Source organism: Palaemon carinicauda, chromosome 41 (assembly GCF_036898095.1).
Source record: "Palaemon carinicauda isolate YSFRI2023 chromosome 41, ASM3689809v2, whole genome shotgun sequence".
NCBI lineage: Eukaryota > Metazoa > Arthropoda > Malacostraca > Decapoda > Palaemonidae > Palaemon > Palaemon carinicauda.
Window position 1 is genome coordinate 46,271,893 of NC_090765.1, and position 17,419 is coordinate 46,289,311.

Below are 17,419 nucleotides of genomic sequence, written 5' to 3' on the forward strand. Positions count from 1 at the left end.
TCTATGAACCAGTCTATCTCTTCGCTTAATTAAGAAAGAATCATAAAAGCAAATGCAAGACTCTGCATACTAATTTTAAACAGAGGCAACCTTATCAGTGTTATACAGGCCATCAACAATGTTCCAAGCACTACATAGCCTCACAGGGAATTCCAGCCTTATCGAGAAACATTGTTCCTCCCTCCACCATCAGATCACTCAAAACAATAATGACCCTGATGGACAATATGAGTTGCAATTCATCGACAACAATTCATCAACCGGAAGATTTGCCGCCTAGCTATTCATCGATCTTCTAATTCATTAATGGACAGTTCAAGATCTTTTTTAATGAATATCATTATGAAAAAAAATATTATAATTCTTTATTAACGTTTTACTATCGAAATTTACAAGCACAAAAAGGCCTATAAACTTATTAATCTATTGAAAAGAGATATTATGAGCTAAATCTCCCAAGTAATCTATGACAGGGTCATTATCATTATAATCATTACAATTCTTTTTATTCATTTAGCCGATTCACGGTAATTTCGCTTTTTCAAAGGAGGCTCATGTCGTGAAATGTACTGTTCAGTCTTTGCTTTGCTTAATGTCTGTTCCCGTTTAATGCATTCGATAAATTTCCAAATATTTGGATGGTAAGTTGCTCCTCAAAACCCCAAAACCTGCAGGCCTCAACGGAATTATTGGTCTTGTAATGGTGTTTCAGTATGAACTCACTCAAGCTTTACATTTGGTTTTATGGGATTTTTCACATTCCCAATGCATGAGCTCGTTAATTTTCTTCTCTCTTAAGAAGAGATGACCGGATAATATAGCTTTTATCTACCTTTTTCAGTTTCCACAAATCGAAGTTCCATCTTTGATATTTTTTTAACCTAAAACTAAAACCGTTATTATTTTCTTAAAAAAGGAAGTAAAACAGTGAAACTTCTTATTCCTTAAAAGGCAAATGTGTTATATACTTTTCGCTATAGTCAATTCTTTTTAGTGAGGCAGATTTGCACTGACTCGCAGCGGTGCCCTTTTAGCTCGGAAAAGTTTCCTGCTCTCTGATTGGTTAGGGCAGATAATTTAACCAATCAGATAGCCGGAAACTTTTCCGAACTAAAAGGGCATCGCTGCGAGTCGGTGCAAATGCGCCTCATTAAAAAAATTGAGTATAGTTTATTGATGAACTGTTGTAAGTTAAATTGCTTAGTGGTAAAACTGCTGATTCCTAAAAAGAAGAAAGACATTGTGTTTAAGACTCTTCGTTGGTTTATCGATGAACTGTTGAATCGTTGAAATGAATGGTCGTTGAATTGCAAATCGACGAATTGCAATCGATAAATTTTCTGGATCCCGATTCTCGTCCCAATAAACAGCAATCAACATACTACCACATTCCCAACACATAGATTAGTCAGCCATGACTCACATTTTCTAGAGATTGAAATATTGTAGAATTACAGCATTTAAACATTAAAATGGTTTGAATCAGCAAGTAAAACCCGATTTATATGGAACAGGACAACAGCTAAAATACCTAATACATATAAGTTTAGAGTTCCACTGGTAATCCATTCTCTCAACAGCCATGTTTGTGATCATATCCCTATTTCTATGAAAGAATTGTCCATGTTCCCCTATCTCTATCACTCAGTCCAACAACGACCACTCTTTTGGGCCTGCCATCTCCAAACACCTTTGAAAAAAGGCCATAATACTTATGGATCTGCTTTAGGACCTATTAGCATTCTTTAATGCCAGGATCACTGCAATAATCTGCCCACTTTTTAATTAAATACTCTGCAGTAAATGTCCACATAATATTTCTGTGTTAACTGACATTATCAAAATTAGTCAACCCTTACCTCACCCGAACGTCAATGAGAAAGATATAATTAAAATAACACAATATCAAAGTGAGACTCAAAGTAATTGTTCTCATTGATATCACCTTAAATGAAATCTTTCAACAACGCTTTCGTTTTTCTCGCGAACTATCACAATCGCATCCATCAAGTTTTATTCTCCTGTCTACAGCCATCTTGAAAAGTTCAACAAGAATTTTCTTTTAATGACAGATAATTATACACTCATCTCGACTGGGGGAAATTGTAAGGCCTAATAAAAGGAGAAAAAAACATTCTCATCTAATCCGTAAAAGGATCTAACGCTTTTGGGATTAAAACTCACATCCCATTTTCAAGAATATCACACAAAATATGATACCAGTCGAATGCGGGCGGCATAATTCTGAAACTTTTCACATATTTTAACACAAATTGTGATAAATTACACTTAGCGCAAAGAAAACATGCTATTTAATTAACCATATATTTTTCCCAGGTGATAGTTATTTTATGATCCCAGACAAGTCTCTTAATGGAAGAAAATCCCAGTTATTTTCTTTGCATTACAGGTATTTGGATTCCAATTGAAACATTTGAAAATCTTTTCTAAGACTAAATCAGGAGTTGTTTCTAGTTAATGGCAACAGGAAACAGACATTAGTAATGGTCATCAGTAACGGAAAAATTTATTATGATTGGTTCTAGGTTAACGAGTATTCATAGGATACCTAGTCTGAAAATTTCATGTCATCAGTTACTTGAGCTGCGTACATGTCCAGTTGAAGCATCTAATGCTGTTTTCAAACAACTTTCAATAACTAATTATTTATTAAAATCCTGCATGATGATCGCAGAATTATTTTTATTCTATTCATTCCTAAAATTATTACACTTATCCTGAAAAACTTAATGGATATATGTTAGATTTACGTTATGTATCTTAGATTTTTATACAACTTGAAAATCAGACCATTGTTATATGTTTCATAGAGGAAGCAAACCCTTTTATTTTCTCCATCGAAGAAAACACTCACAGGAGCTAAGGTGATAGAATATATAAGAGTCAAATCGAAGTGATTATATAGACAAAGACCCAAGGGACTAAGTTCGATGCTTTTCCAAATGGTTTGGAAGAAGCAGCAGCCCATGTGTTAATTCAACATACGAGTAAAATGGTAATCGTCCAAGAGGATTAGTAGCAAACATATTAAGAGGAGCAATTTCTGGATGGGGAGTACACCAAAAATCCTTAAATCAGGCATGCCTAGTTCTTAAGGAAGAGGGTAACTAAAAACGATTTTACATCTTTTTATCTATTGTAGTCTTATTCTATTTTTCTTTTTTTCTTTTTGTGCAAGTGTATTTAGGCGAGTGGTTATATATTACTTTTAACTTATAGCTTTTACTAATAAATAGTCATAGGAATTAATGTACATAAATATAGCTATTCAAATATACATATTTCTAATTCCTTACGAATGAAATATCCTCAACTCCTTATAGTTCCTAATATCAACCTAAGTGTCAAAGTTTCTTATGAAGGAAAAGACGTCAGGACTTCTAATGGGACGCTAAATGTTTTTCTGGAAGATACACTACAGCCTGCCTGGGTCGATGTTCACTGTCAACAAATGAGAATTCCTTTCACAAAGAATTCATAATGTCTTATATTCTTGTATAACATCATCGTCTGATCTTTCCATATGTAATATTATACAAAATTTTTTCTTGGTTTTTACTTCCATATGTATTTTCTCTTCAAGTAGAACACCGGGTCGAGTTTGTGTGTATACTGTATATATCTAAAGTATATACAAACACGGACACACATACATACACACACAAACATATATATATATATATATATATATATATATATATATATATATATATATATATATATATATATATATATATATATATATATATATGTATATATATATATGTATATATATATATGTATATATATATATATATATATATATATATATATATATATATATATATATATATATATATATATATATATATACACAAAAGCCAATTCCCTTATATAATACAAACATACAACCACATGCAGGAACAGGAAAGATGATCAGGGGTTGGTTCCCGAAAAAAGTGAACATAGCTTAGTATATGTTAAATCATATTGAGCGATCTCGATTCAAGACTTGAAGTAAGTACCTGGTATGATGTGCACAAAAGTGCGTTACCTCGGGGGAGGAAGGGCACCGAATGTAATGATCTCATTCCAAGATCCTCGTTGAATGCGAAAAGAGGAATTTTCCAGTTTCCCTTTTACTATAAAAACAGTGGTGAAAACACGCACCAAACTTATAAACACACATACAGTATATGTGTGTGTTTCTTAAACATTCCTGTAAACTAAAAACCATATCAAATAAATTACTGTATTTCGACCAATACACGTTGGAAAATAAGAAAAGAAATTCAGAGGCTGATTATGTCTGTAAAACTTTGGGAAATTATTGATTATATTTAATTTCTTATATGTATATTCTTGTTTTTTATTTTTTATTAGGTTAGAATTTGACGTCTAGACCAAATACTTTTATCTGGCAGTCGGTGTTGCTGGACCACTACTCCAGTCAAGAATAAACAAGAATTGTAGCTGGATAGAAATAATTCCGGATAATCTTTTCCGAAACCCATCAAACACTTTAAAGATTTATGTAAAATTAAGTTTTCCAGGTATGTAAAAACCACGTCTGTGAACTACCGAGATGAGACCCAATATGTATTGGTAAAAATAAGACGATTTATTTCGTTTCCTTTCATAGGGCTTTTATAGTGACATATTAAGCTCATAGATTACAATCTTAAGATATACATATATACATACACACACACACACACACACACACACACATATATATATATATATATATATATATATATATATGTATATATATATATATGTATATATATATATGTGTGTGTGTGTGTGTATCTGTATACAGAAACGGTGTGCGTAAACAGGAGTCATAACGAAGAAACATCTTTTCATGCGCCTAATATCTACTTGTTAAATCATAGTAATACCGTTGAATAAAACACTATATAAAACTTTATTATTATTACTAAATGTCTGCACAACTCAACTCCAATAGAACCTTTCCACCCAAGGTCCTCTAGTCGTTTGTCACTATGAATTGAATCTATTGTTTTTCGGGAAGGGGAACAAGCGAGTCTCCTAACAAGATCACTTACTTTGCATCGTCCTGTTATGGACGGTGTTAGTTTCAAAACCTTTCTGAAACTAAAACTGAGAAAAAAGGAATTCGGTCGTATTTCGATGTACCTCGCTCTTCGAAAAAATAAAAGATGATCTCAATTAGTAGTTGAAATTCGTTAAAAACCTCCTCCTATCCAAAACGCATTAATGTAAAGAAGCAAACACGATCAGAGAAAATGTAAAATGTGAACAGATGTTATTCACTATTTATTACGAAGGTATATTTGTTCGTTCTTTCAAATGCAAGAATTTGAGGATGAAAAGCATTTAACTCTAGTCCTTAAATTAAAAATTCTCAAAAATAAATTTCTCACATCTCATTCTGTACGATTGCTGTTTGTTAAAAATGGTCTATAGGATGCTGAAAGGGTACTCGGTATTTCCCTCAGTACAGTGCAAAGTTACGTTCTTTGTTGAGAGGTACAAGACATACATATAAAAGATTACATCCCGAACTGCAGAATACTATGTTATTGCTATAAATTACTTTTATTTTCCAAACTTTGAGATAGTCATCCTATCACAAAAGCAGTTCTGGAGGCAGAGCAAGAGACAAACTAATTAAACACAAAATGGCATAATGATAAAATTAGCTTCGCATACAATACTAGTCAATTACCTTTATAACGAACAAAATAACAATCCAATCTCAGTAAACATTGAACTCCATTAGGACATATCTATAGAGAGGCCCAAAAAAAACATCTTGTAGTTAGATGAGAAAAATAGCAGACATTTTAAATCACAATATACCAAGAAGTTGCGAAGGCCAGGCAATCACAAAGGTTACTATAAATTTGGATGGAGATCAAACAAGACCAGAACTTATTACGAGCTTCATCCTCAATTTCAGGAAAGTTTCCCGGACTTTGACGCTACAATCAAAGTCAACATTAGTGTCTAACCAATCTGTGAGGTCAGAGAAAAGGGCGAATGTCCTTGCAAAATATACGGTCAGGTTTACTTAAGGAATACACTTTGATCAAGGGGGATAATTTCGGAGTTAAAATTATTTATTTAAGCTTTTTAATGAAAACGTTCTAGTCTTGTTGATGCAAATATCATATAAACCATTTTAGTGATAAAATCTTTATTTAAAAGAATAAGCAACAAATATTCCAGGGTAAAAAAAAATCCACTTACAAAAAATCATCAGTACTGGTCAACAGTCTGTAACAGTAAATAAATAGTGTTGCAATGCCATTCTCGCGTCAGGGAAGGAAATAAGAAACTCCTGACCAATTTTGCAGTGAAAGAGGAACCTCGTTATATCTTTTTAATGTGTATTTTGGTATGGGAAGGAACGGGGGTACGAACAGGCTTATCAAACTGGAATCAAATTAATGCACAATAGAATTTGTCAAACCACTGTCATTCGACGAAACCGACTGATTTTATATCATAATATCTTTTTTTTTAATAGTTTATATAAACTCATTTTTGAGACTAGGGTAAAGATTTTATGCCGGTTTAATTTAAACAAATATAATTGGATTTAATTTTGGTATGTTGCAAAAAAAAAAAAAAAAATTATATTATAATTTGTATAAAAAAGATCTATGATTTACTTAATGAAATATTCACCAGAATCGAAAAATTGGATTCTCTTATTTCCCATTTACACTAAATAAACTTTCCAATGATGTGCATTGCTATTTATACTAGCAATACCACAGTATCAAAAAAAACCTCGTCCAAGGTTGATTAACTTCGCTAGTCGGATCAACAGACGTATATGAAATATGTAGCTCAAGTGTATTGTGTGTGTTTGTTAATTCAAATATTTATTTTATTCCCAATTTTCTTTGCATTAAACTTTTTTCTTTCAAGAGTTCCTTGATAAATTTTAAATGTGCTATAACGTTATCCTATACGAAATTTTCCTTACAAAATTATACGCATATGTAAATTCTAGTAGGAATAAAAGTGTGATAGATGTCCTGATATATATATATATATATATATATATATATATATATATATATATATATATATATATATATATATATATATATATATATATATATTATGAATGCACAACAAATACATGTACGTATAAAATTATGTGTATAGGTATATATTCATATGTATATATAAAGTATGCATACATGGATATAAATATATACTTATACAAACATAATATATATATATATATATATATATATATATATATATATATATATATATATATATATATACATACATACATACATACATACATACATACTACCGCTAGAGAGTTATGGGGTCCTTTGACAGGCCAGGCAGTACTACATTCGATCCTTCTGTCTGGGTACGTTTTTTTTTTTTAACTACACATATACCAAATAGTCTGGCCCATTCGTTACATATTCTCCTCAGTCCTCATACACCTGACAACTCTGAGATTGCCAAACAATTCTTCTTCTCTCAAGTGGTTAAGTACTGCACTGTAATTGTTCAGTGGCCACTTTCCTTTTGGTAAGGATAGAAGAGACTCTTTAGCTATGGTAAGCCCCTCTTCTAGGATGACACTCCAAAATCAAACCATTGATCTTTTGTCTTGTGTAGTGCCATAGCCTCTATACCATGGTCTTCCATTGTTTTGGGTTAGAGTTCTCTTCCTTGAGGGTACAGTCGGACACACAATTCTATATTATTTCTCTTCCTCTTGTTTTGCTCAAGTTTTTATACTTTATATAGGAAATATCTATTTTAATGTTGTTACTATTCTAAAAATATTTTATTTTTCCTTGTTTCCTTTCCTCTCTGAGCTATTTTCCCTGTTGGAGCCCCTGGCCTTATACGAAAGCTTTGCAACAAAGGAATGCATAATCAAAGGGGATATTACCTTAAAATCCTTCACCACACTTCCATAGTACAGTAATAAAAAGATGCAGAACCTTAAAACCTCTAAATTATGGTCCTATTGAATATTAGTTCATTACCGCTGTGGTAATTTGGGTGTTCAAATCCCGTAGAGTATAACCGTCATGACATTGAGGGTATTTCCGTTATAGGAATATTATGAAAATCTAACAAATCTACTTAGTCCAATCACGAAAAAGCAACATGAACTCAAATTTAGTCACAGTAAAAATTACATTGAAAATTAAATAGACGTAATACTAGTAAAAATAAACCATCAGTGACTGAAATAATCGAGCTTTTCAAAGGATGATCGTTTTAAATATCTGTAAATTTACCAGACTCAAATAACTTCAAAGTTCATATTTCAAATAAATCTGAATATAACTGATAGGTGATTAATCTGTCAAATGCTATAGCTACGCCTCCATTCGCTTTTACGAGATTATAGTTTCATATATGTTATCAATGCTGATAAAAACCGAAAAGATATAAGCAACTGAAAATATCACGTTATTCATCCAAATACTGTAATGACTATTCTATTCATGATTTTATCAATATTATAATCTCGATATATTACTTTCTAAGTTAGATTTGTTCTTGTCGAAATATCTATGCTTTTTTTTTTATTTTGATCTTGTAATAAAAAAGATGAAATGCACGATTGAAGTATATCTATTCGGATACTGTAAGATAAATGCAAAAAATATATGTATCATCTATCTTATAAACTAAACATATTCATTCTATCTTCGGTAAAAGTTGCACAATAAAATAAAAAAATCTGGTGTGATCTAGATGTTCCACAATTCACGAAACTTCACATACCAATTTATATATATATATATATATATATATATATATATATATATATATATATATATATATATATATATACATATATATATATATATATATATATATATATATATATATATATATATATATATATATATTATGACCTAGAATTAAGTGGCAGAAAAGAAAGGAAAACTATATCTGAAAATGTTTCGAAAATGCTAGATATGCATTTCATAGTTGAAAGTATTAATTTCCGTTTTGTTTCTGTGTTTTGAACGAGTCTGGTATTGAATGCTTTGAGAAAACAGTAGTTTTGGAAATGGCGGCTACATCTAAAGCCGCGCACACACACGCGTGCAAAAGAACATAACGCAAAAGTTGTTTTTTTTTTTTTTTTTTTTTTTTTTAAACAACAACGGGACAAGCATGTGAAACAGAAGCTTGGGAGTGAGTTACAGGAAAACTAGGGATATAAAGGATGCATTCTAGCCTTCCATAACGAAATTCAACTTTGAGTGCCATATTTTTGCATGGCCCTTTAAATCATTTCCCTTACAAAAGTCAAAATTACGTTTATTACCATGACCTTGATCTGAATATGGGGTTCCAAATGTACCACAAAAGTAAATCTTATCTGGCCTGAATTTTTTTGATATTAGATTTTGTAAATTTCATGTGACAAGTGTTAGGTTGTACAGTTTCTTGGCAAAAATTAAGCTTCTACCGTACCATAACAATGTAACCTCAGTAAGGGCAAATTTCAGTAATGTTTGAACATGAATAATCATATCAATAAATCTTCGCATTAAAAAACCAAATAACTTGACATAACCATTTGACTTTTATATTGTGATTTATTTTAGGGAATTGTGCAGGAACAAATTACATAAAAAAAATCGAGAAATAAATGCATTTTTTTACTTAACTAACAGAAAAATGCTATTCTCCTAGAATTTTACGAAAGCAAAAATGTTACACAAATTAATCAAATACATAAAAGACGCAAGTGAAAGATATGAGATGATATCTCTTTTTATAATTTCCGCAGGACATCACAGTATGTGATTATGTACGCTGTACTGCTTGGAAGTTTTATAACTAACAAATGATGATAAAACAATTATACACAAACTAGAACGGGCACTCGGTAGTGCGCATACTTTTGCCACCGCCACTTTTGTCACCAAGAACACTGATGATGTTGTGAGTATTTAATCCAAAGCACATATATCACATGATAGGCAATTGAATTATGCACATTTTGGCATCAGTTTTATGCAAATAAGGTAAAAATTGGCCACGAAATGCCAAAAAAAAAAAAAACTTTTTGACCCTTTCGTAACCTTGGATCATTTGCCAATCATCCCACCAAATTTTATATTCGGTCACAGTTTTTGAGATATGTAAATCACAATCACAAAAACAGACATACGAACAAATAAATACACAAACTAAGGAAATAACAAATCTATATCATGTTGTAAAAGATAGACAATTGAATTATGCACATTTTGGCACTGGTTTCATGCAAATCGGATAATAATTGATGACGATATAGCAAAAAAATATATTTTACTTTTTCATGACCTTGACATTGACCTTTAGAACAAATAACTCCCAACATCTAATCAAATTGTCCTTGGATCATGGCCAATCATTACATACAATTTCGTGAGCTTCGCCAGGATAGTTTTTGAGTTATGCGAATCACTAAAAAAACCCAGACATAAAAACACACGCCTATCTAAACATAAAATAATACCTTTTAAAAAGAAATGAATTTGAATTGAATTCTCAAGTGAAAAAGGTCGATTTTGGTTTGCATGAAATATATCAATTGTTTTATAATTTCTACTTTCATTCAGTCTTGGGCTTGCTTGTATTAGAAACTCTAAGTATTTAGCTTTATATTCCTTTATTTAATGTGCCCTTTTTTAATTTTCAACATTTACTGAAACTTCAGACAAAATTAGATTAAGGCTTTCCCCGGGTTTGATTGCTAATTCATATAAACCAAATTATTTAACATTAGCAATAAACTAATATAAATTTTCCCCTATTCTTTCTATAGTATATATTAAAAAATAATTAAGGCCTATGTTACAATGACTCCATCTCCTTCAAAAGGAACTTGAATGGTCTTTTATAATGATAATAATAAACATTTCCAGATTTTCAAAATAAAAAGATAAAGCAGCGATAAAAACAGTAATAGTAAAAAAAAAATATGAATGAAAACATAAGGGAACAATCGAATCTATTCATAAATTAACAAATCAGTATGAGTACGAACATCCAAACCCAGAGGACACACACATGTATATCTGATTCCTCTTAACAGAGCATGGAACATAATTTCATTGCTCACCCAGTAAATATAATTTACTTTTAAAACCAAACCCAGAACATGGACACATGTATATGAACTATCTGATTCCTCTTAACAGAGCATGGAATACAATTTCATTGCTCCCCCAGTAAATATACTTTACTTTTAAAACCAAACCCAGAACATGGACACATGTATATGAACTATCTGGTTCCTCTTAACAGAGCATGGAATACAATTTCCTTGCTCCCCCAGTAAATATACTTTACTTTTAAAACCAAACCCAGAACATGGACACATGTATATGAACTATCTGGTTCCTCTTAACAGAGCATGGAATACAATTTCCTTGCTCCCCCAGTAAATATACTTTACTTTTAAAACCAAACCCAGAACATGGACACATGTATATGAACTATCTGGTTCCTCTTAACAGAGCATGGAATACAATTTCCTTGCTCCCCCAGTAAATATACTTTACTTTTAAAACCAAACCCAGAACATGGACACATGTATATGAACTATCTGGTTCCTCTTAACAGAGCATGGAATACAATTTCCTTGCTCCCCCAGTAAATATACTTTACTTTTAAAACCAAACCCAGAACATGGACACATGTATATGAACTATCAGGTTCCTCTTAACAGAGCATGGAATACAATTTCCTTGCTCCCCCAGTAAATATACTTTACTTTTAAAACCAAACCCAGAACATGGACACATGTATATGAACTATCTGGTTCCTCTTAACAGAGCATGGAATACAATTTCCTTGCTCCCCCAGTAAATATACTTTACTTTTAAAACCAAACCCAGAACATGGACACATGTATATGAACTATCTGGTTCCTCTTAACAGAGCATGGATTACAATTTCCTTGCTCCCCCAGTAAATATACTTTACTTTTAAAACCAAACCCAGAACATGGACACATGTATATGAACTATCTGATTCCTCTTAACAGAGCATGGAATACAATTTCCTTGCTCCCCCAGTAAATGTAATTTACTTTTAAAACCAAACCCAGAACATGGACACATGTATATGAACTATCTGATTCCTCTTAACAGAGCATGGAATACAATTTCCTTGCTCCCCCAGTAAATGTAATTTACTTTTAAAACCAAACCCAGAACATGGACACATGTATATGAACTATCTGATTCCTCTTAACAGAGCATGGAATACAATTTCCTTGCTCCCCTAGTAAATGTAATTTACTTTTAAAACCAAACCCCGAACATGGACACATGTATATGAACTATCTGATTCCTCTTAACAGAGCATGGAATACAATTTCATTGCTCCCCCAGTAAATATAATTTACTTTTAAAACCAAACCCAGAACATGGACACATGTATATGAACTATCTGATTCCTCTTAACAGAGCATGGAATACAATTTCATTGCTCACCCAGAAAATATAATTTACTTTTAAAACCAAACCCAGAACATGGACACATGTATATGAACTATCTGATTCCTCTTAACAGAGCATGGAATACAATTTCATTGCTCACCCAGAAAATATAATTTACTTTTAAAACCAAACCCAGAACATGGACACATGTATATGAACTATCTGATTCCTCTTAACAGAGCATGGAATATAATTTCATTGCTCCCCCAGTAAATATAATTTACTTTTAAAACCAAACCCAGAACATGGACACATGTATATGGATAACTATCTGATTCCTCTCAAAAGAGCATGGAATATAATTTCATTGCTTACCCAGTATTAGATTAAAGTAAATTCATTATAATTTGATTATAAGTTGTTAATACTTTTCCAACCTTTTGATCTTTTTTTTAGTTTATTAATAAGCCAGCGTCATTCTTAGTTTGATGAACTCTGTAGAGAGTCATATGACTTCTCAGTTTTGTTTTTGTTTACCACCTTCTCCCCCGGTATTAGTGAACTACTGAAGTGCCTTATTAACGATCGCTGTTTTTCTCTCCTATGAGCTGTGTTGACTCGAGTGAAAGGCTTGATCGGATGGTGGTGATAAGTGACAGAGTTAGTTCGAGTTCCTACTCACAGTCTGACGCTCTGCCACTTGGTGATCTTTGGAGTTTTTGAAGCACTTTCTTCGCTACTTTGTGTGTGGTCGCTGGTGTTTGTCACCCGCGACATTCATCAGCCACGTCCCTTCCCTCGTTCGTCGGAGGATTTGCGAACGAGTTGGCCCGTTTCTACCGAGAACGGTGCGGTTTGCGACGTGCGAGATCCGTTGAAGTCCCGGATTCTCGGAGGCTACCACCCTTGGCGTTCCTGTGGCATTTTGGATTGCCTTCGGGCATTGCAGCTTGATTTAGTTGACCTGCTCATCAGCGTCAGTGAGTTCTTGGAACTCGTGGAGATACGTAGGGCGGCATACTACAGGTATGAGATATTTTTATTGTTATTTACGACGATCGTGGATCGCCGAGTACCTGTAGGTGTGCACGCCCTTGTTTGCAGTACGGTCTTCTGGACCTTGTATGGCCTGATGGGACAATCTACCGAGGTTTTTGTGAAGATTCCTTTTGTGTATTTTGTAAGATAATTATTTTCATAATTCATTGTTTATTAAGTTAAGTTTAACGTTTAAGTTAGTTTGTTTGTGCTAGGTAGGAGTTTTGTTTGTGCTAGGTAGGAGTTATATTAAGTTTCCCACTTATGTTCTCTTTCTTCCTTCTACCTATCTTAGTTTGTTAGGTTAGTTTTCTGGCCAGTGATTTTGAAAGGTAGCTGCATGAAATGTTGTATTTAAAATCTTCCTATTTCTTAGCCTAGGGATTAACTTAGTTGTAGGTGATCTTTTAAAGATCTTAAGGTTGGTTTTCCCTCTATTTGTACATTCATTAATTTTGTTTATTATCATTACCAACCATGACTTATATTTGTTTTGTTTGTAAATAAATATTGTAACTTTTATTGAGGTGTTTGTTCTTTTGTTCCCGAGTTGCTGTGTTACATTTTTACTGACCACAAATTCTGAATAAAAAGAACCCTTGAAATTACGGCCGTAAATATGGCCATAACAATCTGGCGACCTTGCCAGGATTTGCGCTCGGGTGTACACAGTAGTTGGGACTTTGGAATGCTCCTCAGTGGGGGTTATAGTATTTATTTTTTCTTTTGGAAATACCTTTCCCTCCTATCACTATGGCTAATTTAGATGACTTTGTGTTTAGTCCTGCAGAGTTCTTAGGGTCAGCCGACTGTATTAGTCATTTACCAATATTAGGTAAGGAATATCTGGTTAGTTGTGCTAGATGGTTGGGTATTCCTTTCAAAGGGACTGATACAAAGAGGAAATTGCTTATAATGGTAAAGAACTGTGTCATGCAAGGTTTGGCTGAGGCTGAAGGGTTACTTGGTGAAAATATTAGTGATAGAGGTAGTGAATTAGGAAATGATGATAGGGTAGTTGCAGATGATAATGGCATTAGTGGTGGTGCAGGTTTTTGGTTATTTGATGATCCTCCTCAGACTGGAGTTATTTATGAAGGTCCGGCCAATTTGCTGCCAAAGGGAAATATATCCACAAACCCTTTCTTGTCTGAAGAGAATTTAGGGCCAGCAGTTCCTACTGTTCCTGTAAATTCTAATTCCAAGGAAATTCAGGAATATGACTTAATTTGTAAAAGGATAGAGTTGTTGAAATTGGAACATGCGGAGAACGAGAGGGTGAGGAGGCATGAGATAGAGATGGCCAACATTAATTTGGAAATGGCTAGGTTACAGGGGGCTCCAAACCAATTTAGTACCCCACGAGGTAGCCAGCCTGAAAGGTTTAATATTGGGGCTGCATTAAAATTGGTCCCCATTTTCGATGAAAGAAATGTTCCAGAATTCTTCAAGGCCTTTGAGAGGGTGTCTACACGATTGTCTTGGCCACCAGAGATGTGGACGGTGCTAATCCAGTGTAAATTGGTAGGCAAGGCAATCAGGGTATATAATGCCTTGGAGGAAGGGATAGCCAGGGATTATCACAAGGTAAAGGCACTAATTTTAAAAGCGTATGATTTGGTCCCTGAGGCATACAGATTAAAGTTTAGAAATTTTAATAAACATCCTTCCTTATCGTATGTAGAATTTGCCAGGTTCAAGGAGGAACAGTTTGACGACTGGTTGAAAAGTCGTCAAGTTGTCACTTTTTCTTCCTTGAGAGAACTAATGCTTTTGGAGGAGTTTAAGAAATCTTGCTCCAAAGAACTAAGAATTTATTTGGAAGAAGTAAAGGTCACTAATTTAGGTAAGGCAGCTCAAGTGGCTGACGAATTTGTCTTGACTCATAGAACAGGTTCAGGCAATTTCGTCAGCAAAGATAAAAGTAATAATGTAGTAGAGTCAGCGAATTTTCATAAAGGAGTAAGAGGTGATAATAATAAGCCTAAGAATTCAGTGGTTCAAAATAATTTCCAGGCTAGTAACAATGGAAGATTCACGGGTAAACCTGGTACTCGTGTATTTTCCAATGGAGGTAGTACTGGAACAAGAAACAATAATGTGAAGACTTGTTTCTGGTGTAAGAAACCCGGTCATTTCCAGGCTCAATGTCAAGCCAGAACAAATTATCTTCAAAAAAATAATCCTGTGGCTTTAATGCCAAGTACATCTCCTGACGTAAAATTACCCATAATTAGTAGTGATACTGGTAGTAATTGTACGCCTGGAGATGGAAATAATAACCCACAGGAATGACTGAAGTATGATAAATACATATGGCCTGGTAAAGTAATATATAATTCTGTCATTATTGATGTTAAGTTCTTGAGAGATACAGGGTCTGCTCGTTCGTTAGTGCTGGAAAGCAGTTTGAAGGGTTTGGTGAAGTATTCAGGGAACTTTATTGTTCTGGGAGGTTTCCCGAACACAATAGTTTCGGCTCCTTTAGCAGAGGTAATGTTGTCATTCCCTGGGTATTATGGAAAGATCGAGTTGGCCGTTGATGAGAGTCTTCCTATAGCTGGTATTGATGGCATATTAGGAAATGATATGGTTAATAGTGATGGCCAGGAATTATTTCCAATATTGTCAGTCAATAAGTGTCCAGTGGTGGTTACCACTAGAGCGGCAGCAAGAGCTGCAGACTTACTAAATAATGATGAAGAGTTAAATTTGAGTAGTTTAGAGGTAGACGTAGATGTAGGAAGACCCGGGTCAGTAGTAAGTAATGTAGTAAGTAGTGATAATATAATTCCAGATTGGGATCGAACAGCTTTTATTGAAGCCCAGAAAAGAGAGTATAATTTTAATTTGGGTGATACGTCTGACTTGACAAAGCCTCGATTCTGGGTAAAAAAGGGCCTGTTATATAGGGTGAGTCGTCCCCTGGTTGTTAATGATCCCCAAATATCTCGTATTGAGCAAATAGTGGTGCCTTCTCACTTTCAGAGACAAATATTAAATATATCTCATGATGATGCATTCTCTGGCCATTTTGGTGTCTGGAAGACGTTCCGTCGGTTGGCTAAATGTTTTTGGTGGCCAGGAATGAAATCGTCAGTAAAGCAATATGTGAAAGAATGTCCAGTGTGCCAAGTGGTAGGTAAACCTAATCAGACAATTGTAAAAGCACCTTTATATCCTATACCAGCTATTGGCGAGCCATTTAGTGAGCTAGTAGTTGATATAGTAGGTCCCCTGCCTAAAACTAAAACAGGTTTTATATATTTACTGACTGTGATGGATCGGGCATCGCGATTTCCCGAAGCCATTCCCATGAAGAAAATCACATCTAAGGCTGTATTTGACGAGTTGGTAATTTTCTTTTCGAGGTATGGGATCCCTCGTAAGATACAAACTGATTGTGGAACTAATTTTACTAGTAAGGAATTTCGAAGTAAGTGTGCAGGTCTGGTCATTCTGCACACTACTAGTGTTCCTTACCATCCAGAGAGTCAGGGAGTGGTGGAAAGATTCCATCAGACTCTTAAATCAATTTTAAGGAGATTTTGCTATGAGCATGGAGAGGAATGGGATAAGGGTCTTCCTTTTGCTCTCTTTGCTCTTAGGAGTCATCCAAATTCATCCACGGGCGTGGCTCCTTTTGAGTTAGTCTTTGGACATAAAATACGTGGTCCTTTAGAAATTCTATATGAAATTTTGGAGTCCAATCAAATAAAGGAGACGAACGTGGGTGAATTTGTTGTTAACCTTAAAGAAAAACTTTCTAACGCCTGGAAGTTTGCTAGAGAAAATTTAGCTAACTCTCAAGCTGATATGAAAAGTAATTATGACAAGAAAACTCGAGCACGGTCGTTTGAGCCGGGGGAATTAGTTTTGGTGTTGGGTACTGATTCGGATAACTTCCTTGAACCCAGGTATAAGGGACCTTGGAAGGTGTT